This window comes from Felis catus, chromosome D1 (assembly GCF_018350175.1).
Source record: "Felis catus isolate Fca126 chromosome D1, F.catus_Fca126_mat1.0, whole genome shotgun sequence".
In the NCBI taxonomy this organism is placed as follows: domain Eukaryota; kingdom Metazoa; phylum Chordata; class Mammalia; order Carnivora; family Felidae; genus Felis; species Felis catus.
Window position 1 is genome coordinate 37,579,271 of NC_058377.1, and position 23,681 is coordinate 37,602,951.

A 23,681-nucleotide genomic window follows, 5' to 3' on the forward strand; every position below is an offset into this window, starting at 1 on the left:
ATGGCCAGAAGTTGTGTTATATTCCCTTACACTATAACCTTCTAAACAGGACACATAACATGACCAAAAATGAATGATTATTCACATTTTTTTTTCATGCATGGGGAAGATGACGTGTGAGCATCATCAAAAACAAAACAAAACAAAAGCCTAGTAACAACCTTTGAGGGAATCATTGGATGCCAGGATTCAGGAATGGCAGAATGGGTAATGCAGTGTCAGGACTGATGATATAAGCAGCATTCAACGCCTGGAACTGGAGGAGTGCAGAGGCAAGGAACTCTATATTGTTTCAATAGAAACAGCTTCCAAAGAGCCATGGCATTGTAAGTAATAACAGGGTTGCCATCCTTTTCTCCCAGTGCAAGATATTAAATTTGCCAGAAATGGTGCATTTGACAATAAAGGCGAAAACATAGTTCTGGAACTGAAAAATAAAGAGATGGTTCCTGGACACTACAAAACAAATCTTTACCTGCAAATGATTGGACAATAATCAAATACCTACGTACTTCTATAACCATTATTCTAAACTTTCATTGATAAATACCTCCCACAGCCCTATGAATTTTGTAATATGCTTTAAAAAAATTTTTTTTCAACATTTATTTATTTTTGGGACAGAGAGAGACAGAGCATGAATGGGGGAGGGACAGAGAGGGAGGGAGACACAGAATCGGAAACAGGCTCCAGACTCTGAGCCATCAACCCAGAGCCTGACGCGGGGCTCGAACTCATGGACCGCGAGATCGTGACCTGGCTGAAGTCAGACGCTTAACCGACTGCGCCACCCAGGCGCCCCTGTAATATGCTTTTAGATCAAATTGTTTCTATAGGTAGGGGCTTGCAAAGGAAATTTTGCCTGGGACCTCCCATATCCTGTTTTCCTTCACAAGCTATTGACCAGAACTAGTCTCATGGTTTATCCGACTGCCACGGGGGCTAAAACTTGAGTGCCCAAAAGGAGAGAAGAACCAAATATGACAGACACAGGTAACGCTTAATGCAGTCACCAACAAGCATGAGTCTGGAAGTTGTAAGACGGGCCACATTTCAGTAATTATAAGCTGCTCACTGGGTTGCCAATTCCCTTGTTTATCCCATAGCTGTTTCTAAATCCTTATCAGATATGAAAGCCTTGCCTTAGCTGTGCTGTCCTACAATCTATCATAGCACTCACAGCATAAATACTATATAAGTCAGAGTTCCCAGGATGCAGAAAGCAATCAGCAGAAACATCAGCTGTCGCCTTGGACAGAGTGGAGATGAGGATTCCAAAGATAGGCAACCAAGGAGATGAAGAAATAAATAATGGAACTGATAGAAAATAAGCAGACAGAGAAATTTCACTGTTTTCTTTAACTGACAGAGAAATTTCTAGAGAATCTCCTATAGACACTATAGGGAAGAGGAGTCTGGGGTTCTGAATATGGATTGTGACTGGGAGTCATTGTATATTGGGGTATACCTGCATCAGAGTACCTGAAATTTGTCTTTGAACATCTGTCTCCTCTCCAGAGATCTGGTCTATGGTTCAAATCCTCAGAGCTGGATCCGACATTTCACCTATAGAAAGTCAATCCCAATGAAGTTACAGTAGGTACCATAAATATGAACTTGTCTTATCTTTTTCTGTGAAATCTACCTTTTTGGAAGATTTTTTAAAATAAAACATGGTCTCTGGGGTGCCTGGGTGGCTCAGTCGGTTGAGCTTCCGACTTCCTCTCAGGTCATGATCTCACGGTCTGTGAGTTCGAGCCCCATGTCCACTCTGTGCTGACAGCTCAGAGCCTGGAGCCTGCTTCGGATTCTGTGTCTCCCTCTCTCTCTGCCCCTCCCCCATTCGTGCTTTGTCTCTCTCTGTCTCAAAATAAAATAAAACATTTAAAAAAATAATAATAAAATAAAAGATGGTCTTCAAACACTGGTCATTAGAAATGTTGACAGCTGGTGAACAAGATATTTTGGAGTGGGTGGACTTCTCAGTATTCCTCAAACCTCAACATGTGGACTTCCTCATCAGGATTGTACTGCTACATTCAGTTATCCCAAGATAAGTGCTAACTTGGGTATTGAGACTGCCACCCTAATACGAGGGTCTGTTCCGCTTGGCCCCCTTGTATAAGGTGCTAACACAGACTCACTGATGCTTCAGAAACATAGAGGAACGTGCCTCGATAGCCTTGCTGGCTTAGAGAAATTCAGGCAACCACAATAATTTAATGGTAAGTAACTTGGGTGGAAATGGGGTAGGGTGAGCGGTCAGTGGGTGGAAGGCACAATAGGGAACACCAAAGGAACTTACGTGCTGATGTTATGAAGCACAATTGCTAGGACAATTTTGTATCCCAAGAACTGGGATTAAAAAAGAAGAAGTTTGCATATTCAGGAGGAAGTGATTCCAGTGTGTAAACGTATACTCATTGATTATATGCAGTAGGAATCCAAGAATTACATGAAGGAGGGCACATTCATGAAATAAAGTTTTCAGTGCATTCAGCTTTAAAATTTGCTATTTAGTTCCTAGTTCAAGTCCTATAACCAGCTAGAATGCAAGTATCCCTCTGATACACAAAATCGATGAAGGAAAAAAATGTGTTTCATAGAAGTAAAATCAACACGTGAAATAAATTTTCAAAACTAACAGTTGTGTCCAACAGAAGGAAATGATCTCAAGACGAACACAGACACTGGAGGATGAGAGACAGTAATTGGAGGCAGCCGGCAAGTATTTACTCATTTAATCTACAAATATTTATTATGCATCTAGTATGCAGGCAGTATGCTAAGTGGGAAGTTCATAGAAAAAAACAGTATATAATCTTTCTCCCATGGAGATTACTGTCTAGAGTGGGTAAGAGACAACCAGGTAAAGTCTAACTAATAGTGCAGTGAGTATTATAACAGGGCAATCACAGAACACTACAAGGTTATATAAGAGGGGCATCACTATAGTCTTAGAGGTTTTTAAACAATCCCCAGGGAAAGTAATAACTGACCTGAAAAAGAAAGAAGCATGGGGAATAACCAGTTAAATATGGAGAAAATTGATCCAAACAAATGGAACAGCATGTGTAGAGGCCCAGAGAAAACCAAGTACCTAGAATGTTTGCAGAACAAATCTGTGTGGATAGGAGATTGTGAGGGGGACCAAGGGATGCATCAGGTAAGTGGAGGGGTAAGCAGAGGTCAGATTATGAAGGGCATCATGAAGCCATACGTTGGACTCTACCACCTCTGCAGCGAAGAGGAAAGTCCCCCACTCCTCACCACCACCCAAAATCTCCATTCTCCCTCTCTCTGCTCTCTTCCATCACCCCACATCATTTGATAAAATTGTGTCTGCAAAAAGTAAATGACTTTGTAAATTTACGTTCTTATCTACCCAGCATCTCTCACCAAGTCTTCAAATACTATCTTATGGGCAATGTTGCTGCAGTAACTTCATCAGAATATCATTCTAACAGTAGAATGTCAAAGCTAATTTAAAGCAGAATAGTATTAAATGTCAATTTCTCCCAATAAAAACACTAGAAAAAAATCTGTGGACCAGTAGGGCAGAACACTACCTTAGGACAGAGTATTTATAGAGTTTAAGGTCATGGCTGGGTAGTTTTAAAGTAAGACTTGCAAGTTGGAAACTGGTTGAGATTGAGCAGAATTTTTTTATTATTATTAAAATAACTTTGGATTGGTAGAGACAGAGAGGCAGAGGTCTTGAAGCAAGCCTCAATGAGCAAGCTATTTCATTGATTCTCTTTACTTTTCCTTCAATTGATTTTCTTTTCTTTCACGAGCAGGCATTTCTTGAAGCAAACAGCTAAGTTATGTTTGCCTGGTCCCAGCACTGATTAACATAAGGACAAAAAACAATGTCTACTCTCAGTGTTTTTCAACACGACAAGGAATATTGCTGGTTTCAGTTGCCAATATCCACATAATTTCTTTTGACCATGTTCCCACTTAACCAGTAAAATGCAGGCTAATAAATGGAGAGAGGGAGCAGTTAGACAAGTTATCATGACCCCTATTCTGTCATTATTGGCTAGTGTGTATAACTGAAAATTGAATAGAGGTAAAAGTTAAGAAAGGAAAATAAGGCAATAGCCCAAAACTATTATCTTTTTTAGTAGCATCCAATACATTACAAATACCCAGCTAGACACAGATTATGATGAGGAGTAAACAAGGAAAGATAAGTAGACATTATTATCATTCTTTGGGAGAATAAGTGAAATTTTTAAAGTACAAAAATAATCACAAAACTCCACTTTCTATAAACACATTGTGTCTCTTCACCCAAACATCCTAAAATGTAAGATCTTTCACGGCCTGGCGTCAGCCTCGTCACCCACAATACAGTACTCTCATAAACATGAAGTTTCCCCAAATACATCCCATTTTTTCCAACCTTTGAACACACTGTTCCTTCTTCCTGTAGTGTCTTACTCTTCCTCCTGCCTTTCTAAACCCATCTGGATCATTTTCATTTATCTTTCAACAGTCACCTTCGGTATTATATATTTAAGAAAACTTCCATGACGCCTCGGATGCTATAGAGTTAAAGGCCTCTCCTCTTCGTTTCTATAGCAACCTGTGAATCTCTCTCTCCCTTAGCAGATTCCACAGTGTTACAATTGCTATCAAACTTGTCTCTCTCCCATCTTTAATCCATGGGCTCCCAGGGCACCTGGGTGGCTCAGTCGGTTGAGCGTCCGACTTTGGCTCAGGTCATGATCTCACAGCTCGTGAGTTCCAGCCCTGCGTCGGGGTCTGTGCTGACAGCCCAGAGCCTGGAGCCTGCTTTGGATTCTGTGTCTCCTTCTCTCTCTGCCCCTAACCCACTCACATTCTGTCTCTGTCTCTCTCAAAAATAAATAAACATTAAAAATTTTTTTTTAATCCGTGGGCTCCCAAAGCCAAGAATTTTGCTTTGCTCACCAGTGCTTTGCAATATGACCAATACTTACTTTTACTAATTTCTATTGATTATAGTTGGAGAGTTTAAACCTCCTACATGAAAGGATGTTGACTAGAAAGATTTTAGGTGAATCTCCATATTGTAGTTATATGTTTTACATGTGTGTGTTTTATACTTTGAAAACTTTTCAAAATTATTTCTATAAAAGTTTTTATGGAATTTTTGAATTGTCATAAACCAAACAGAAAAGTATTGATTCTTTAGAAAACTAAGTTTACTCCTTATGTATATCATGACTTAGACTGTAGGGCTCTTTGTCAACCCAGAGAAGTCAATTCTAATTAGGGCAAATTCAGATATTCTGGCTACCCAAGCAAGGGAAATAACAATATCCAATTAGGAGGATAAATCTCTCGAGCTGCAGGAAATATTATCAATGCTAAATGCTCAATACACTGATGGTAAAAATAAAGACCGCACATTGAGAACACAACCTAGACCCAGACCTTGGGTAAAGGACAATCACTTGATAGGACTGCCCAAAAGAGCTTGTATGAATCTCTCAACGATATGTTAGAGAATTTAGTCCATTAGATATAGCTAAAAAATCACTTTCAGTTCTATTAACTACATGTGAAACATGAATATAAATATCTTTTTTAAATATCTTTGAAAGATAGCATGCACTTGTAATTATAAAACAATCCACATTTTAATGTGGTGGTATCAGGTTTTGCCTTTAAAAGCTCTGTAAGTTCTAGTGGGGATGAGCACTTACTAGACAAAGACGATTCATCAGCCCTCATCTTCCCTGGCCCCTCTCAGATCTGGGCACTGGTGCCCTTCACCTGTAGCCTCAGTTTTGTCTGGTCCATCAAGAAGATATGAACAAAGAAAGAAGCATATCAAATACTTCTGTCCTCCCCCACCATCTGCAATCTGGAGTGAGTCTGAGTATGGGAGAGTTGGGCTCTCTTTTCACTGCTGGGTCTTCCTTCCACTTTAGATCCCAAGCATCAGTCTAATTTTCTGCAGGAACAAGGGCTCTTTCTGGAATTCCAGCTCATTTGCCAGAATCTGTATAATACACAGGCCTTGAGAACACCCTGTCTCCAAGATTTGGAACTGCCCAGTGTTATCCCAGATGCTGACTACATACTGAAGATTCACCTAAATTTCAGTCTGTGAAACACCATTGAATATTATCTTCACTGCTTTGGGTTGCTATGACAGAATGGCACAGAGTGGTTCCCTTAAACAACAGAAAATTATTGCTCACAGTTCTGGAGGCTGGGAAGTTGCAAATCAAGTTACCGTCCTATTTGGTTACTGGTGGGACCTTCTTCCTAACTTGTTGATGGCTACATTTTCGATGTATCCTCACATGGCAGAGAGTGAGTGAGAGCAGACTCTGGGGTTTCCTCTCACAAGGACACTAATCCTATCAGGTCAGAGTCCCACCCTTATGACTTCATTCAACCTTATTTACCCTCTTATAGGCCCTGTCTCGAAATACAGTCACACTGAGGATTAAGAATTCAAATATGAATTTTGAGGGACATAATTCAACCTATAATAAATATAAAGACTAATATCTAAATCAAGCCTAAGTTCTCCATGTATATTCAACAACAATAACAAGTCAATATTTGTTAAACACATACTTTCACCAAATTATATCTTATTTTTAGGATAATATTTTTTTTTATTAGAAATTTTTTAACGTTTTATTTTATTTTTGAGACAGAGTATGAACAGGGGAGGGGCAGAGAGAGAGGGAGACACAGAATCTGAAATGGGCTCCAGGCTCTGAGCTGTCAGCACAGAGCCCGACGCAGGGCTCGAACTCACAGACCGTGAGATCATGACCTGAGCCGAAGTCGGACGCTTAACCGACTGAGCCACTCAGGCGCCCCTAGAATAATATTATTAAGTCGGGTAATACTTCTCCCTACTTTGCAGCAGAGGAAGTTGAAGGTTTGAGGTATAAAACACCCTAACCAAGGCCACATAGCTACAAGATGACAGAGTTAGAACTCAAATCCATATCTGTAGGAATTAAAAGCCCAAACGAGATCTGTCCACTATGCACTCATAGGTCAAAACTATAATTCAGATCAACCCTCAGTCCCAGCCTCTTCCCTCTCCTCAGAAATTGTTAAAGTTTGCCTCACGGACACACCTGAGTTTTGACAATTATAGAGCTGACAGTGAGTGAATCAAAATGTATTTCTTTAGCACCTATAATCAAACACTGGGTGAAACACTAGATTACTACTTACGTATCTACACGTGCCTGAAAAGATGAATGTAAACCCAATAGGTTCAGATGGAACTCTGGATACCGTAATCACATCTCGCAGCATTCTGTCTCTTTGATTCATGCTGTTCTTATTTACAGTTCCACATTGCTTTTTGTGTTGTATCAGCTTTCAAACTGCCAACACGGCCATCTTTCTCTATCTTTGTCTTCCCCGGCACAACATCCATTCATTCTTTAATCAGCAAATACTATTGTGTCCCTACTATGCATTGGGTGCTATTCCAAGCACTTAGGATACATCAGAGAACCAGTATCCCTGCCCCTGGGGGGCTTTTATCCTGTCACAGGGAAACAGAAACCAGAAGCTATGCTAAACATATGGTGTGACAAAATTACAATATGCAGTATGGAAAAAGAAAAGGCAGCACAAGTTAAGGGAAAGGAGGAGTAGGAGAGGAGAATGTCAAGGTGAATGTCTTTGAGGAGGGGCATCTGAACAAAGAGATAAGGAGATGACACACATCTGAGGAAGAGCATTCCAGGCAAGAAAGAACACCTCCCCAAGAACACCAAAAAGCAGGCCTGGCCTGTTGGAGGACCAGCTCACAGAGCCACTTGGCAGGAGCAAGTGAGCAGGAAGAAAGTCAGAGAGCTGGAAGGCGGCAGCTATAATGAAGGGCCTATAGGCCATTATAAGGGGTTTTGTTTTTACGCTGAGAAACATGAGACATCATTGCAGGATTCTGAGCATAGGAGTGATCATGACCAGACTCACATTTTTAAGGTATCATCTTAGCTTCCAGATAAAGGACAGACAGGAGGTGGTAGGGGGAGCAAGGATAAAAGCAGGGAGGCCATCAGGAGACTATTGTAATAGTCCAGGTAAGAGATGTTTGATGGCTTGGACCAAAGGGGATGGGTGTGATGATGGGGAGAAGTAGTTAGATTCTGGATATATGTTGAAAGTAAAAGAAATGTCATGTACTGACCAGATCTGTCAGTTCTTGAGCCAAAGGGCAAGAAATGTATCCACTGGCTTAGCCCTCAATGCACGAGGTAGAGGGGCTTGAAATAACACCTGACATAGTAAGACCTGATTGCCTGCCAGTCACCCTAACAAGCACATCTTGTAAGATAGGAAATCAACGCACAGGAACAGTGAATGACTCTAGTTAGTGAGTAGACGAGCTGGTACTTGAGCCCAGAACATCTGGAACTAGAACCCGTCACACAAAACCACTCTTCATTGCAGGTTGAGGCACACTTTCTAGACTTGAGATCTGGTGACTCAGGAACAAACAGCTGGAGACAATGCACCCAGGGTGAATCAGGGTAACCTCTGAGGTACAGCAATCTCGAACTCACCACAGAGTCCGAAAACCCATGAAAAAACGCCGTAACAACGAATGAACTTGATTCTGGAATGAATGAGTCTCTGGGCACAAGGTGATTCCACGCTGGGATGACAGCTAACTAGAAATATGGCAATTTTACACACCTCCCTGTGTCCTTAAACAGAGTACGGTACATGATTGAACACTTTCTTAATGATTGGAGACAACATTATGAACATTCATGAGAGCACTGGAGTCCAAGAAGCAGAGTCGCTTAGGCCATTTGGCTGTGGGGGAGGTTTGGGTATGATTCTTTTTTAAAAGAGTATATTGAAGTTTGAAATGAGGAGAAGAGATTAAGTGGCTGGCAGAACACAGGGAGTGTTTTTGCAGCTCAGCCTCAGGAGACATAAAGGGAATTGACTCGGGAGTACAACTGGGCCTTTGGGACTGCATTTCTGCCTCTGAGCAGGAGAGCACAGAGATGACAGAGACGGGGCTGACAGAGGCGCTGCTATCCTGTGACTGGCATTTTCCTGGGAAGAGACAAGCCATGTGTGAGGCTAAAAAAAACACGAGTGAGACCCTCCCCTCCTCCAAGCCAGGGGTGCGCTGATAGATTTCCAAGCTTTCCTTTCATAAGCCCCCGAAGCGCACCACACATGTACTGGTGACGATAGGGATCATCTTTCTGGAGAGAGGGCAGTAAGTGTCTCACATTGATGGGAAAGGTACTGGAGTGAAGCCTACACAGATAGTGTCATTACTTTCTTGGAATTTGAACTACAGGGGTTTAACTCCCTCTTAAATGGCTATCAAGTCTTCCAACTAACCTCGCATTTTGGATTAGGAGTCATATTTTTCAAATGGATTTTTTTAAAAATTGAATCATGGGACACTCCACTGCTGTAAATTCAGGCAGAATTCTGAGACAGTTCTCAAGATCCAGTCCAACCCCTGCCTCCAGGGCATACAAACTTTCTCCCAGTTATTTAACAGACACTAACCTAGGTGCTGCTGTGAAGGATTATGTGAGATAAAATAAAGGTACCAAATCTTAAGACAGCGGAAATTACCTTCAGTGGGCCTGACCTAATCAGGTGAGCCCCTAAAAGAGACTGGTGTCCTGGTAAAAGAGATTCAATGCGTGGGGTGGAGAGTGGAAGAAGGTTTGACATGAGAGATTCTTTGTTGCTCACTTTGGAGATGGAGGGGAGCAAGTGTCAAGGAATGTGAGTGACATCTAGCAGCTGAGAGCCGTCCCCAGCTGACAGCCAATAAAGAAAGGGGACCTCAGTCCTACCGCCACAGGGAACTGAAATCTTCCAATAACCTGCATTCTTCCCCAGAGCCTCCAGAAAGTAACCCAGCCTGGCCAATGCCCTGATTTCCACCTCTGAGACACAGAACAGAGAACACAGCCATGCCATCCATGCTCAGACGTCTGACCTACACAACCATGTGTGAACTAAAACTGGGTGTTGCTTCAAGCTGCAGAGTTTATGGTAATTTGTTATATAGTGAAAGAAAACCAGCACAATGGCTAAAAGTACATTTTGGAAATAAACCACTAACAGAAATGTCTTTGTAAATAAGATGTGATTAATTATTTGAAAGAATTCTTCCTACACCTGGATACTTACCTCCATTTTTATCAAATATCAGAATTTGTAGTTTGTATTGGAGGGTTTCTTAAGGCAAGCTGTGTCTTTCTACTAAAGTATGTTTTGTTACTAAGGGACAATCATAAGAGCTAAGTTTCACTATGAAGTTGAGTCAAAACCAACTAGCCGAGAAATACTTCTAAAAACGATTTTAATAAATATGCTATAATTGACTTGATATGTAACCATATGTAAATGAATGTTTACCTTTGAATAGTTTATAATTGATTCCTCTTATTTAAATATATTTTCCTTTCTAATGAAGTTCATACTGTTTAAACTTTAAAAAATAAGTATTAAATCATTTTATCGATAATCGTTGATGCATTTACAATCCATTCATACATTTACCCAGAAATGAAATATATTTTTTTAATATTTATTTATTTTTGGGAGACAGAGAGACAGAGCATGAGCGTGGAAGGAGCGGAGAGAGAGGAAGACAAAGAATTGAGAACAGGCTCCAGGCTCTGAGCTGTCAGCACAGAGCCTGACGCAGGACTGAACTCACAAGCCGTGAAATCATGACCTGAGCCGAAGTCAGAGGCTTAACTGACTGAGCCACCCAGGCGCCCCTTGAAATGAAGTATTTTTAAAAGGCTCTTCAGAACTCAAAGGAAAAAGGGTATATAAAAATATAACATCATGGTTCATAAAGGTAAAAGAAATTAGAATGCCTAATTAGAAAATGTTAGTCAGAATCAAGGGTTTTTACAAATTACATTTTGAGGAGGACGAGATAAGAAAGTAGAGGAATAGGGGGACCCTAAGCTTGTCTTGACCCTTAAACACAGCTAGATTGTTCTCAAGTCATTCTCAACACTGAAGAAATCAATTGGAGGTCTGAGAGAACAAAAACTCCAAGTCTACAAGTAGAAAAGTGACCACCTTCTGGAAGATAGGAGGTGCAGAGAGTTGACTTGGGGGACATAGAGCTATCTGAGGCTACCACAGATCATTAGAAGCAACAGAATACAAAATCTGAGCTTTTAGAAGTCCACTACCAGGGGGGATGTGCCTGACTCTAAGGTGCTCAGGTGGTGAAGCGGGGTGGAGTCCTAGGAGTGACAGCTGATCTAAGGATTCCCTGGGTCACAAGAATGGGTGGGGCCAACGTGCTGCACTGCTCAAAAGCATAGGAGTGGGGGCTCCAGCCAAGGGCACCGAGCTGGGATGCTGCCTTTCTGCTATGTTTTGCCATAAACTCTGAACTGCTGCATGGTTGTGCAACCACTTTCCTTGTATCAGCTGGCAAATGGCAGAAGCACAGCAAAACCCTCTCCCAGAGGCACAGAGTGAGTTCACCTTTAGGGAGTCCCTAAAATTTGGAGATTTGAAACACTCTTGGGCCTCTGATATTAAAATCTTGGACACAGGCAGGGTGAAACGCAGGGTTTTAGCCGAAATCAGTGACACTAGAGGGGTGATTGATTCTCTTCTGTGAGGGTTCTCTGAAGAGTCCACAGGTGGGAACTTTCAGCTCTGGGGCTAGCAAGCAGGGTGCCGCCATAGTCATCCTGCTCATCAGCCCGGAAAGCCTTCAGGGAGCAAAAGAGCGCCACCTAGTGGAGGCTGGAGCCCGTTACACCAAGCCCACCCCACTGTGCCCTGGAGGGGCATTTCCTCTAGGGCAAGTCAGCCTGAGAATCAGAGCAACAGGTCTTCCCCCAGAAGACCTGAACAAACAACTGGCTTGCAACAAGTCTACTGATCATAGAGTGCTGCAAAGCTTCAGCTCTAGGGGAAATAGGATCTAACTTCCTTTTTACTTTTATTTTTTATTTAATTATTTTTTTCACTTATTTCTTCAATTTCTTTTTTACTTTTATTATTTTTTAATTTTTACTTTTATTTTTCTTTGTATTTTTAAATGTTTTTCTTTATTTTCATTTCATTTTCTTTTATTATTTTTTTTTATATTTTTATTTTTGGATCTAGATTCTTTTAGCAAGCAGACCAAAACACATCCAGGATCTAGTTTTTTGGGGGGTATTTTGGCTTTTTCTTTGTTTGTTTGTTTTTTGTTCTTTCTTTCTTTCTTCTTTTCTGGACAAAATGATGAGATGGAGGAATTTACCCCAAAAGAAAGAACAGGAAGTAGATCTCACAGCCAGGGACTTCATCAATGCAGATATAAGTAAGATATCTGAACTAGAATTTAGAACGAGTATGAGGATACTAGCTGGACTTGAACAATGTATAGAAAACACTAGAGAATTCCTTTCTGCAGAGATAAAAGAATAAAACCAAGTCGTGTTGAAATTAAAAATCCTATAACTGAGAAGCAAACCCAAATGCAGGACATAAAAAGAGGATGGACAAATCAGAGGTGTGAATTAGTGATACAGAATATAAAATTCTGGAAAATAATGAAGCTGAAAAGAAGAGGGAAAGAAAGGTAAAGGATCACAAGCAACTTATTAATCTTCATATCATAGGAGTCCCAGAAGATAAAGAGAGAGAAAAAGGGGCTGATGGTTTATTTAAAAAATTATAGCAGGAAAATTCTCTAAGGAAGGACACAGACATCAAAATCCAAGAATCACAGAGAACTCTCATTAAATTCAACAAAAGTCTACCATCACCAAGGCATATTACATTCAAATTCACAAAATACACAGACAAAGAAAGAATCATGAAAGCAGCAAGAGAAAACAAAGTCCTTAACCTACAAGGGAAGACAGATCAGGTTCACAGCTGATCTGTCCCCAGAAACATGGCAGGCCAGAAAGGAGTGGCAGTATATATTCAACGTGCTTAATGGGAAAAATATGCAGTAAATAATTCTGGCAAGTAAATAATTCTGACAAGGCTGTCATTCAGAATTGAAAGAGAGATAAAATTTCCCAAACAAACAAAAACTAAAGGAGTTTGTGATCACTAAACCACCTTTGCAATAAACTTTAAAGAGAAGTCCTTGAGTGAAAAACAAAACAAAACAAAAAGACGAAAAGCAACAAAGACTAGAAAGAACCAAAGAACACCACCACACACAAATGTCACTAAAGTCATATCTCTCAACAATCAATCTGAATATAAGTAGACCAAATGCTCCAATCAAAAGACACAATATCAGAATGCATTAAAAAAAAACAAGATCCATCTATATGCTGCTTACAAGAGACTCATTTTAGACCTAAAGACACCTGAAGATTGAAACTGAGAAGATAGAGAACCATCTATCTTGCTGATGGACATCCAAAGAAAGCCAGAGTAGCCATACTTATATCAGACAAACTAGATTTTAACCCAAAGACTGTAACAAGAGATGAAGAAGGGCATTATATTATAATTAAGAGGTCTATCCATCAAGAAGATCTAACAATTGTAAATATTTATGCCTCCAACTTGAAAGAATCCAAATATATAAATCAATTAATTACAACCAAAGAAAGTTATTGATAATAATACAATAATAGTAGGGACTTCAACACTCACTTACAGCAGGGGACAGATCATCTAAGCATAAAGTCAACAGGAAACAATGGCTCTGAATGGCAGACTGGATTGGATGGACTTAACAGATACATTCAGAACATTTCATGCTAAAGGAGAAGAATACACATTCTTCTTGAATGCACATGGAACGTTCTCCAGAACAGATCCCATACTGAGTCATAAATGAGTCCTCAACAAGTACAAAAAATCAAGATCATACCATGCATATTTTTGGATCAAAATGCCATGAAACTTGAAGTCAACCACGAGACAAAAAAAAATTGGAAAGCCCTCAAATACATGGAGGTTAAAGAACATCCTACTAAAAAATGAATGGGTTAACCAGGATATTAAAGATGAAATTTAAAAATACATGGAAGCAAATGAAAATGAAAACACAACAGTCCAAAACCTTTGGGATGCAGCAAAGACAGTCCTAAGAGGGAAGTATATTGCAAAACAAGCTTATCTCACTCAAGAAGCAAGAAAGGTCTGAAATACTCAACCTAACTTTACACCTAAAGGAACTAGAAAAGGATGAGTAAAGGGCAAGTAAAGCCCAAAGCCAGCAGAAGAAGGGAAATAAGAAGGGGAATAATAAAGATTAGAGAGGCACCTGAGTGGTTCAGTCGATTGGGCGTCTGACTTCAGCTCAGGTCATGATCTTGCAGTCTGTGAGTTCAAGCCCTACATTGGGCTCTGTGTTGACAGCTCAGAGTCTGGAGCCTGCTTCAGACTCTGTGTCTCCCTCTCTCTCTCTGCCCCTCCCCCTGCTTACTCTCTGTCTTTCTCTCTTACTCAAAAATAAATAAAATTAACATTAACATTAAAAATTTTTTTAAGAAATAATAAAGATTAGAGCAGAAATAAGCAATATAAAAACAAACAAAACAACAAACAAAGTAGAACAGATCAATGAAACTAAGAGCTGATTCTTTGAAAGAATTAGTAAAATTGATAAACCCCTAGCCAGACTTATCAAAAAGAAAAAAGAAAGGACCCAAGTAGATAAGATCATCAATGAAAGAGGAGAGATCACAACCAACACCACAGTGATATTTGTATTTCATAAGAGAATACTATGAAAAATTAATGCCAATAAACTGGGCAATCTGGAAGAAATGGATAAACTCCTAAAAACACATAAACTACTAAAACTGAAACAGGAAGAAATAGAAATTGTGACAAGACCTATTACTAGCCAAGAAATTGAATCAGTAATCAAAAATCTTCCAACAAACAAAAGTCCTGGCCAGATGGCTTCCCAGGGGAATTCTATCAGACACTTAAAGAAAACTTAATATATATTCTTCTGAAACTGCTCCAAAAAATAGAAATGGAAGGAAAACTTCCAAACTCACTCTACAAAGTCAGCATTACCTTGATTACAAAACCAGACAAAGATCCCACTGAAAAGGATAAATATAGGCCAATATCCCTGATGAACATGGATGCAAAAATTCTCAATAAATTACTAGCAAATTGAGAGGCTCCTGGGTGGCTCAGTTGGTTAAGTGTCCAACTCTTGAGTTCAACTCAGGCTATGATCTTACAGTTCATGAAATTGACCCCTACATCAGGCTCTGTGTTGATAGTGTGGAGCCTGCTTGAGATTCTCTCTCTCCCTCTCTCTCTGTTCTTCCACCATTCACATGTGTGCACTCTTTCTCTCTCTCTCTCTCTCCCAAAATAAATAAATAAAAATTGAAAAAAATACCAGCAATTTTAGTTCAACAGTACATAAAAAGAATTATTCACCATGATCAAATGGGATTTATTCCTGGGTTGCAGGGTTGGCTCAATATTGCAAATCAATCAATATGATACACCACGTTAATAAAAGAAAGGATAATAGGGCTCTTGGGTGGCTCAGGTGGTTAAGCATCTGACTCTTGATTTTGGCTCAGGTCGTGATCTTAGAGTTCGTGAGATTGAACCCTGTGTCAGAGTCTGTGCTGTTAGATGGAACATATCTCAACATCATAAAGGTCATATATGAAAGACCCACAGCTACTATCATCCTCAATGTGGAAAAACTGAGAGCATTTCCCCTATGGTCAGGAACAAGACAAAGGTGTCCACTCTCACCATTACTATTTAACATAGTACTGGAAATCTTAACCTCAGCAAGACAACAAGAAGAAATAGAAGGCATCCAAATTGTCAAGAAAGAAGTCAAATTTTCAGTATTTGCAGACAACATGATACACTATGTAGAGAGCCTAAAAGCCTCCACCAAAAAAATTGCTAGAACTAATACATGAATTCAGCAAAGTCTCAGTATATAAAATCAATGTGCAGAAATCTGTTGCATTTATAAAGGCCAATAAGAAAGTAGCAGAAAAAGAAATCAAGGAATTGATCCCATTTACAACTGCACCAAAAACAACAAGATATTTAGGAATAAATCTAACTAAAGAGGTAAAAGATCTATACTCTGAAAACTTTAGAAAGCTTATGAAGGAAACTGAAGATACAAACAAATGGAAAACATTCCATGCTCACGGATTGGAAAAGCAAACATTGTCAAAATGTCTATACAACCCAAAACAATCTACACATTTAACACAATCCCTCTCAAAATACCACCAGAATTTTTTGCACACCTACAACAAACAATTCTAAAATTTTTATGGAACCACAAAAGACCCCGAATAGCAAAAGCAGTTCTGAAAAAGAAAAACAAAACTGGAAGCATCATGATTCCAGATTTCAAGCTATATTACAAAGAAAGCTATAGTCATCAAGACAGTATGTTGCTGGCACAAAAACAGATACATAGAACAATGGAACAGAATAGAAAACCCAGAAATGGACCCACAACTATATGGTCAACTAATCTTCAACAAAGCATGAAAGAACACCCAAAGGAAAAAGGTCAGTCCGTTCAACAAATGGTGCTGGGAAAATTGGATGGCAACATGCAGAAAAATGAAACTAGACCACTTTCTTACACCATACACAAAAATAAATTCAAAATGGTTGAAAGACCTAGATGTAAGATTGGAAACCATTAAAATCCTACAGGATAAAAAACAGATGGCAACCTCTTTGACTTCTGCCATATCAAAGCTTACCAGACACATTGCCGGAGACAAGGGAATAAAAAGCAAAATGAACTATTGGGACTTCATCGATACAAAAAGCTTCTGCACAGCGAAGGAAACAGTCAACCAAACTAAAAGGCAACCAATGGATTGAGAAAAGATATTTGCAAATGATGTACCCAAAAAGGATTAGTATCAAAACTCTATAAAGAACTTATCAAACTCAACACCCAAAACAAATAACCCAGTTAAGAAATGGACAGAAGACAGGAATAGACACTTTTCCAAAGAAAAGCCATCCAGATGACTAACAGACATATAAAAAGATGCTCAACATCACTCATTAGGGAAATAGAAATCAAAACCACAATGAGATTCCACCTCAACACAGGAAACAACAGGTATAGGTGAAGATGTAGAGAAAGGGGAACCTTCTTGCACCGCTGGTGGAATGCGAACTGGTTCCTCAAAAAACTAAAAATAGAACTACCCTACAATCCAGAAATTGCACTATTTACACAAAGGATAGAATAATACAGATTCAAAGGAGTGCATGCACCCCAATGTTAATAGCAGCATTATCAACAGCCAAATTATGGAGAAAGCCCAAATGTCCTTTGACTGATGAATGGATAAAAAAGATAGTGTGTGTGTGTGTGCATGTGTGTGTGTAGGATATTACTCAGTCATCAAAAAGAAAAGAATGAAATCTTGCCATTTGCAACAACATGGATGGAGCTAGAATATATTATTCTAAGTAAAATAAGTCAATCAGAGAAAAACAAATACCATATCACCCATATTTGGAATTTCAGAAATATAACAGATGAACATATAGGAAGGGAGTACAAAACAGAGAGAGGGAAACAAACCACAAGAGACCCTTTAGGATAGAGAACAAACTGAGGGTAGATGGAGGGAGGTGGGTGGGGGATGGGCTAGATGGGTGATAGGTATTAAAGAGGGCACTAGTGATGAGCATCAAGTATTGTATGTAAATTATGAATCACTGTATTGTCCTCACATCAATATTGCACTGTATGTTAATTAACTAAAATTTAAATAAAAATAAAAAAATAAAGTCACCAGAAAAAAGGAAAAAAATTAAAAACCTTTCAAATATATAATTTTGGTTTTTAGCACGAATAGCAAAAACAATGTAGATATACTGAAAATACTATTTAATAATCTCCAACTTTTCAATTAATTTTTTTCTGATAGTGATTTTTAAATGGTGCAAGGGAAAAATCCTCCTTTTTCATTTTTAATAAAAAATATAAATGCATTTGCTGAATGCAGTCTACACATTTCCCCCTCCTGTCTACTGTTTTAAAGTCAGGGACAAAAATAAAAGTATTCAACTCAGGCCTTAGAGCTTGGGGAGTAGCCTGTTTTGTGTTGCTAAGAGATAGAAATTTCAAAGGTAGAGTCCAGATTCTAGGATCATGATTCAACAAGATTTCTGACATTTGTTATAAGCTAATGAGGCTCTCAGTATCTAACCCCCCAGCAAACTGAAAGGATGCTAAAGGACTTTAACTGCCAGGAAAAATCCAAACCCAGCCAAGAAGGTCCTGTGATTATTTGACTTCTAAAGCAAGTCCCAGTCGCCTCTAAACTTGCCAACAAAGTGTTTGGCTAAAGCAGTGATGCCCTGGTGTAATTAGGCAGGATTCTTGCCTGCAAAGAATAGAATATTGCTTAAGCAATAAAAGGTTTTCATTTATTTAGGTCACTCAGATAATACTGGCTTGAGGCACAGCCAGATGAAGTGCACAAATACTGTCTCTCAGACTTTTCTCATGCACCAGGCATGGAGGTCCCCAAGCACCCCAAACCTTATAACCTACTAGCCTAACAGCTCCAGCTGTGTAAGATCTTCCCTAAAACCTCTTGAGAGGAGTTCTGAGGAGTCTGACAGCCTGGTTTTTGGCATCATGTGCCCATCTCTACAGTTGGAAGAAAGACTAAGATGTGCAATTATATCCAAATATATCTCCCTGGGATTTGCTTCCTTGAGATCTCAGGTTCTGTGATCCGAATGTCACCAGCTAGATCCCAAGACCTGGCCTTTAATGCCCACCTGCTTATAGCCACTAGCTTTGTCTTACAGACCCTTTGAGCTAAACCTGACTCACACCTGCACAGAAGGACCATGGAGTGATGTCTGGAATGACCCACAATCTCCTTACCTCAATATAAAACTGAAATCTCCACCCAAGGAGGAGCCTCAGCCTCATTTATATAACATACAATGTGTGCACAGGCATGCTTCCTTAAGGTGCATGTGTGACGTTATGCCCGCCTCTACATAGGGTGACAAGGCTTCTCCATCTAAATATTCTTCCTAAACCTAAACAAAAGGAAGCCATTCACCCTCTCTCGGGAGTCACAGCTTTGGAAGCAATTCTCCACGATCAATTTATTTGCTTCAAATAAAAGTTTTCTCAGTGCGACAGCTCATCCTGGTGCAGTTTCTGACTCATCAAGGAGTGAACTCACTTTGGTCCAGTTACAAGAAGGGGACCCTATGCTGGGCAACAAAACATACAGAGGTCTTTATACTTCCAAAGAGGAATGCTCTCATCTGTGCCACTCTCAGGAGCTGCCAGGGATGCCGACAGACCAGGGAGATAGTCCTGGCAGTCAGAACCTGAAAAGAAATCAGTCTGTCCATGGAAGAAATCGGCCCACTAACAAAGCAGGGGAATCCTTATGTACCTATCCACCAGATGTAGTGCCTCTCACCAAAACGCAACTTCATTGCAACTTCAGTTCTAAAAAACAAAGGAATTTTTTTTATTGTAGTTAAAGTTGAATAAGGACAAATTCCAGTGTCACGTGTAAAGATTTAAAAAACTAGTTTTACTGGGAAAACATACAAATCAGAGATTAGAACTAAAAGCCATACAGTCTGCATTCTCTGGTCATCACAAAGAGAGGTCTGCAGAAATCAGCTCCACAGGGGCACCTGGATGGCTCAGCCAGTTACGAGTCCAATTCTTGATTTTGGTTCAGGTCATTGTTATGCCCAGAATTCCTGATCCCCAAAGACCACCAGTGAGCCGAGTCCGATGCAAAAGCAAAGAGCCTTTATTCGAGCTAGCTCGAGCTCAATCCCCTACCTGCACCGACGCAGTGGTAAGACGCCGGAGAGAGAGCGTGTTTCAAAAGCACAAAGGTTTTATAGGGATCTAGGGGCAGTTGGGGGGTGATGGTCATGGCCTTAGCCGATTGGCTGGGGAAGGGTCAGAGTCCCCTTGCGCAGGTTGCTGGGCATGGTTTGAACAGGAAGTTTGAATGGGTGAGCAGGAAGTTACTCAAGGGGAGGAGGCATGGTCTGAGGTTTGAGCGGGAATTTCTTTCTGCGGTTTTCCCAGAAAGGGGGCCGTGTCGGGGACATAGTCACTCAAGATGGAGGACACAGAACAAAATGGAGTCGGCCGGTCTAGGTCCGCTCTTTCAGTCATGATCTCATAGTTTGTGAGTTCAAGAGTTCAAGCCCCACGTGGGACTCTGCGCTGACAGCTGGGAGCCTGCTTGGGATCCTTTCTCTGCCCCTCCCGTGCTCGCACTCTCTCTCTCTCTCTCAAAAGTAAATAAATAAATATTTGTTTGAAAAAAGGAAAGCTCCATATACTGCCGGACACACCACAGGTCCCTGTCCCCCAGGTAGGGATCCTGACTCTCTACAGTCTTAACAAGTTTTGGATACGGAGTATAAATAGAAAGGATTTGAGCATGAAACAGGTTGACTATAAATGCCAACACAGCTGAAGGTTGTCTGACAATGCCAGTGACCATCACCAGATCACTGGTGAGCAGCGGGCTGCTGCTGCTGCTGCTGGAAGAGGGTCCCCGTTACTACGGGTTCAGGCACAGCCATTCCTGCTGGGGGAGGAGGAGCCTCTGTATGCAAGTTTCTGAACAACTTTCCATTTCCCTTCCAATATGTAATTTGTCATTTAGCTTTCAATTGCAGGGTCAAGAAGAGCCATGTTCAAACCTGACTTGGAGAAATAAATATCACCCAAAGATGCTGGACATGGAACAGAATAGAGAAACTAGAGAGGTTGTCTCCCTTTAGAGAGCATTTAAGTGTGGGCTTTTGCTGTTGCTCTTGGTGTTGGGTGTGGGATCACTTGTAATGTGACTGGAACGTTTCTAGAACTGGAAGAGTGAAAGGAAGGCTGGCAGTGGGGGTGTCAGGCTCTGTGGTATGCTGGGCAGTCAAGGCATGACAAGGTCTGGGCAATGGCCATTATTGTTCTGGCTGTCCCATAGGCTCCCTGTGGGGTGTTTTACCTCCATCCTTCTCCTCCTGCCAAGAGGTTCAAGAGGCCTAGCTATTCCTTTCCTCCTTTCTGTAGACACCACGATTGAGTTATCCAGAGGCCGACATGCAGCCTAAGCAGCTCCAAGCAGAATCATTCCCTGGAAGTAACTGCCCTGCTCAGAAATTTATAGTGACTTCCTAATAGAATTAAATCCAAACTCCTTACCAGGGCCTGTGAAAACTGCACAATTTGGCCCCTACTTCTATTCCCTCCTCTCTTTCTCATTGTTTGCTGTCCTACAATCTTCCAACACATTCCAGCCCTACCAACTTTCTCCTGTATCAAACTCTTTGTATTCTCTTCTTTGGGACTCTTTTCATGTTGAGTTTTTCTTTGGCAACGTTTTATTTATTTATTTTTTGCTTTGATAACTTTTAAAGCATAATTTCAAACTTACAGAAAAGTTACAAGAATAGGAAAACGAATTCCTGTATACCAATTATCCAAATTCGTCAATTGCCACATTTTGCCCCATGTGGTTTTTTTCTCTGTGTATATATTTTATATGTGCCTTTTACTTAAAACCACTTGAGTGTAAGTTGGAGACATTATGCATCTTTACTTCTGAATCCTTGCATGTTTCTGTCCTAAAAGTAAGGACATTCTCTTCCAGAACTGGATGGCAATTATCAAAATCAAGACATTTAACATTAATACAACACTATTATGGACTCCACCTTCCATATTCAAAGTTCATCAATTGTCTCAATGGTAGCCTTTATGGTAACTTGGTTTCCACTCCATTATCTCATACAATGTTTCATTGTTATATCTCTTTACTACCCTTTTATCTGGAAAGGTTCTCAGATTTTCCTATCTTTCTAACTCATGCATACATCACAAATAGGACAGTAGCTTTAATCGCTATCAACTGGAGTCCATGCATCATTCTGATATCATGTGACTTCAGACTCCCAGAGCTTAGATACGTCTTTCTGTAGACAGTTCTTCACAAGAATGGTTATGTAACCTGAAAGACCATGATCATAAAGGCAAGGTCACAGGTCCCCTCCTAGGAGTACCCTCCAGGAAGCATACCATTTCCACTCTCTTTTCAGCGTCTGGCTCACGCTCCTTCTTGAGTCTGGACTGTGGTTATCCTCCTAGCCAAGGACCCCTGCACACAGCTGGCTGTGCTGCCAACAATTAGTTGCCTGTGGAATCACCTCAGACCCGCTGCCACCACCCCTCTCACACCAGCCTCTAACGCTGTGGTTCTCAGTGTGGCCGTACATCAGAGCTGCTTTGAAAACTGTGGTGCCCCATGCCAATTTCATATGCTTTTTTGGAGAGGTTCAAGTAGGGTTACTCCTCTCATTTTATAATCGTGGATAAAGGTTTTGCTTAATTCTCTTTATCACAGCCGAAACCAGGTTCTGCCTCTTCACTTTACTGAAGACAGGGATAAGTAAAAGGAATTACAACATTAACAAACAAACAGTCCTTCCCTTAAGGCTACTTTAGACAGCAGCTGTCACTTCTGTACAAGGCAACTATCTGAGTTCAGGCTTCCTCTGTCAATTTCATGGGGGGGCTTTTGCAGGGTGTCTCCATGTGTAACTTCTGGCCTGCCTCTTTGGGGCAGAGAAAAGATCTCTTGTATGACAGACATTAGAATAAGCTGGCCTCCTATATGTGTTGTAATTTGTCACCGTTCATTTCTCTTCCCAAAAAGTTCACAGATTTTTTTAACATTTATTTATTCAACTAATATTAAGTTCATAAAACCAACCAAATTTTGCTTGCTGGTTTCTATCTTTAAGGTCACATTTAGAAAAGTCTACCATTGTAAGGTTATATAATTATTCATTTATTTTTTCAGTAATTTTATTATTTCAATTTTTAATAGCTAAAACTTTGATCCATCTAGAAATTGGATGGTACTTGGAAGAGAGTAAGAATGTAAATTACTTTTTAATGTTGGGTCAATTATTACCAAAAAGGATGTCAAATTCACTCTTTCCTTTCCTTACTGATCTGGAATATTACAGAATTCTTATACTACATAACTTGCCCTGTTTCTGGATTTTCTAGCCTCATTGATCTGTCTTTATCTTCCTCTTCCAACATCAGGCAATTTTAGTTTTAATTGTATAGTGTGGCTTTGCCCACTTCCTTTTTTTTTTTTCAGAAAAAAATGTTAACTTTTATTTAATATTTAGTCATTAAAATTAACTTTAGAGCCACTTTGGAAAGCTGGAATTTCAATGGCAATTGCCTTCTATTTGTAGATTAATTTGAGGAGAATTGACTGCTTTATAGTATTATGACTTTGCGCCCCAGAACTTAATCAAGAGCTTAAGCAAGCGTCTTTTATGTTCCTCTGCTTATTTTGAAGTTTTCTTCAAGAAAAACTTGAGCCTTTTGTCAGATTCATTTCTAAGGATTTTCTAATTCGATTTTTGAAAGAAAAAAAAAGAAAAAGAAAAAAAGTAAAGACCTTCGCTGTCCTGTCTTAATTTCAACACATGATCTTAAGCTCTTCAGCTACAGATTCTCCTACACAATAGTTTTTAAGGATTCTGAAGTGGAAAAAAGACTTTTGTACACCAAAATACGAAATACTTGGGTTAATGGAGTGGTGTTATGATTTTTTTTCTTCAGTCATTTCTGACTTTTCTTGATCTTATCTTTATATTTTATTTATTATTTTTTTAATGTTTATTTATTTTTGAGA

General features: G+C 39.9%; 1 long non-coding RNA gene across 3 annotated transcripts in view; it reads right to left on the reverse strand.

Annotated features, from left to right (window-relative positions):
- The window catches only part of LOC102900572, a 57,756-nt gene that overhangs the window by 11,089 nt on the left and 22,986 nt on the right, over nucleotides 1–23,681 (reverse strand). For all 3 annotated transcript variants that reach the window (XR_006586185.1, XR_006586184.1, XR_006586186.1), the window contains exon 4: nucleotides 1,483–1,566. This is a non-coding gene — a long non-coding RNA (uncharacterized LOC102900572). The remainder of the gene's footprint in view (nucleotides 1–1,482; nucleotides 1,567–23,681) is intronic.